Source organism: Polistes fuscatus, unplaced genomic scaffold (genome assembly GCF_010416935.1).
Source record: "Polistes fuscatus isolate 324 unplaced genomic scaffold, CU_Pfus_HIC Scaffold9, whole genome shotgun sequence".
Taxonomy (NCBI): Eukaryota; Metazoa; Arthropoda; class Insecta; order Hymenoptera; family Vespidae; genus Polistes; species Polistes fuscatus.
The window spans coordinates 7,113,049-7,116,593 of NW_025113173.1; the positions used below are offsets into that span (position 1 = coordinate 7,113,049).

The following is a 3,545-nucleotide window of genomic DNA, read 5'->3' on the forward strand; positions in this document are numbered from 1 at the left end:
CAGGACGACCGCCCCAAGATAAAAAGAGTAAGAACGATCAAGGGGTAAAGTGAGACAAAGGAAGGAAAAGTAATCCGGTACTTGTATCTCATCTATCTGCATACTATCTCTCTCTCTCTCTCTTTCTCTTTTTCTCTTTCTCTTTCATGAAATGTTACGAAGAAAAGTTTAACAATTTAAGGGAGAAAGAGAAAAGAGTTAAGAAACAACAATGATCGTGATATATTAATACGATTTATTTTATTTATCATTTGGTAATATTATTATCGTCGATTGTTTATTAATATATTTCATAATTTATTAACTTTCGATCGTTATTTTTATATCAGGAGTTTCGAAGGAGTGGTAGTAGGGGATGAGGGGGAGGGGCAGGGGGGTGGTTGGGAGAGGATCAGTCGAATAAAATGAAATTAATCCTCTTTTATCCTAGCGCCGTTCTTTTTTTCTTCTTTTTATTTTTTTTTATTTTTTTTTCGTTTCTTTCTCCGTTTCTCAGTTTGATAAAGAAGACGTGATTATTTTTCTTATTATATAGTAGAGTAGGAATTTAATGAATTTAATCGTTATTACTTTTATAATATTATATTTTTTGATATTCGTCGAGAATCTCACAAATGTTATTCCTCCCATTTTCTTATCTTATTTTCTTTTGTAAGAAAGTAAACCACAAAGTAAAAAAAGGCGGGAAAAGAGTTTCGGCCCGTCCCCCCCCTCACCGTCACCGCCATAATCGAGCAACATTCCGTGGATCGTTAGCTTTGTTTCCGACATTTTGATGCGATCGTATGTACGAAGAAGACAACCATAAGAGAAGAGAAGAGAAGAGAAGAGAAGAGAAGAAATGGCTCGACGAGAAAAGATAGAAATAGTAATAGAGAGAGAGAGAGTATGGGTTGGTGGGTGGGTGGTTGGTTGGTTGGTTGGTTGGTTGGTTGGAAGGGAAGTTCGACGCTCGTGGATAATAAAAACGACGTCGTGCACCGGCCGTTTCAGGGCCGTACGAAGGTAATATCTGCAGGATGGCCCCATCAGGGCAAGTTATGATTCTCTAATTGAACCGGTCCATTCAGTCGTTGCATACAGAATAGAGCCCACATCCTAGACCGTAGCCGTCGTCATTCTAATGGCAAATTGCATCAATATTATATGCAGATTTCGTCGTTGCCGCGCTTTGTACGCTCAACTATAAGTATGTACGTACACGTATACACGTATGTATGTATGTATGTATGTACGTAGGTATATATATATATATATACGTAGGATCGCATACGTTTAAGCTAGACCGAGCGTAGTTATGCGTCCCGTGTCGCATCCTCCTCCTCGAACCACCGACCAAGAATTTCACCCTCCTTTTTCTTTCTCTCTAACTCTACCACCTATGTATGTAGATAATACATATGCGTGAGTATAATTATCCTACGATGTTCAAAAACAAGCAAAATTTCAATCCCAACTCTTTATATTTCTCTTCATGTCCGAGAATATGCAATTATTTTAATTATCACGGTTAGTATTGGTGCTTGATTAGAATCATATATATATATATATATGTTTATATATTTATTATTTTTCATTAAGATAATAGTGTTAGAGAGGCTTGATTAGAAGTCTTTATTGTCTTACATTAATAATTACATTATATTCATTCAGTTTTTTTTTTTTTTTTTATTTTTATTACCAATATATATTATCGCAGTATCGGTTGGTGTTCCCCATTGGAATCTTATTCTCTTTTAATTATTAAAATATAATCTCTTTCGAATAAGCAGAAGTCATGAGGTGGTGTCGATGGTAGTGGTTGATTTGACTTTTATCTTTTTCTTAAACGAACAAGTCGATTCTCCTCTTCCTACTCGCGACTAATATTTTATGTGCACGTGTATATATATGTGTGTGTGTGTGTTACGCGACAGTGCGCTATGCTATGCGAATAATATAACCCAGATTTGTGCCAATAAGCTACATCCTACGTTTCTCCCGTGCACCCGCGCGCACACGCTCTTCTTCCTTCGTACTACACACACACGTCTACTACTACACGTGCGCGTGCGTTCGCACGAGCGCAGGCAACTCTCGAAGGCGCTCGCACACTTAGAATAGTGCGCTGGAATATAAAGTAGAAATAATAAGGCGCGCAGAGTAAATTCGACCCACTTAACGCTACTTAACGCTTACGATGAATACGTTACGTTTTGCACAACATTATATCGCGAAGTGCTACGAAACGAGTCCCCTCTTCTTCATCTTCTTCATCTTCTTCATCTTCTTCTTCTTCTTTTTCTTTTTCTTTTTCTTTTTCTTCTTCTTCTTCTATCTGCCTGCATTTTTCCATTTTGCGTTACGTAATCGTGTCCTCTTTTCTTTCCTTTACCTATTTTATTTGTCTAGTTTTCGTTTTGTATTCTTATTCGTTCCCTGCCATTTCCTGCTGTTCATTATTTTTCCCATCTTTAGTTTTATTTCACCTAGATGAATTATTATTTTGAAATAATCATATAAGTACGTAAGCGACAAATATAACGATTCGATGATATTAAGAGAATGATATTAGAACATTGTTAAAAATCTACTTATTTATTATCTTGTTTTAAAGAAATTTTGACAAGAAAAAGCGGGGTTCAGGGGGGTGATTAATCTTTCTTCTTTGATCGAACCTTTTTTTAACCCTTCGTTCGTTCATTCGTTTGTTTTTCCGCGCGTACTTACAACTCGACGGGCCTTTTCCTCCTCCCCTTCTTCTTCTTCTTCTTCTTCTTCTTCTTCTTCTTCTACAAACGGTATTTCTTCTCGTTCTTCTCTCTAAAATTAGAGGTACAATGCTGCGTGTAATTTATCCGCGAGCGTTGAAAGAAACGCGTCATTCTGGTTATAAAAGAGACAATAAAGAGTATTAAAAGCGTACAGCCAACAATGCAGATTGCGAAGGCTGCAATAATACAGTAACCTTCATAACGACGACGACTACGACGACTACGACGACGATGACGAGGAGGTGGAAGTGGTGGTGGTGGTGGTTGGAGAATACAGAGAAGAGGAGTAGGAGGAGTAGGAGGGATCGGTGATGAGGGAGGAAGGGGGGCAGAGAGTACATTCGCGTTCGTAAAACCAGCGACGGGTGGTCGGACATAATGCACATATTATTCCTAACAGTTACCGATTTTATTATCTACGATGTGCAATTTATTTCAGTCCTCATCGTTGTATTTCTATATGCTTACGTTATATATATATTTACATATACACACACATATTTACGCGCGTTCGAAAATACGCAAGCTCGAAGGCACGCGCGCGCGCGCGCGCGAATGCATAAAAATATATATATATATATACGTACATGTGGTGGTAAATGGTCGCGACAATTAGTCTCATTGTCGCGTGATCGTTACCAGGGGGTAGTGTTTTATTCGGAGAAAGGGGGTTGCTTCGGTAGGATAAAAATATTTGTCATCGTGCGTGTTAAGCGATTCCACGAAAACAATCAAATAAAATGGATACCTTGGATATATATATATATATATATTTCTTTTTTTTATAATAAT

General features: G+C 37.6%; 1 long non-coding RNA gene across 1 annotated transcript; it reads right to left on the minus strand.

Annotated features, from left to right (window-relative positions):
- Positions 1–2,334: 2,334 nt before the first annotated feature.
- On the minus strand, positions 2,335–2,967 carry LOC122525318. Its single transcript, XR_006305750.1, has 2 exons — positions 2,906–2,967; positions 2,335–2,802 (listed from the first exon to the last, which is right to left on the minus strand). It is a non-coding gene; the product is annotated as an uncharacterized LOC122525318 (long non-coding RNA).
- Positions 2,968–3,545: the final 578 nt, after the last annotated feature.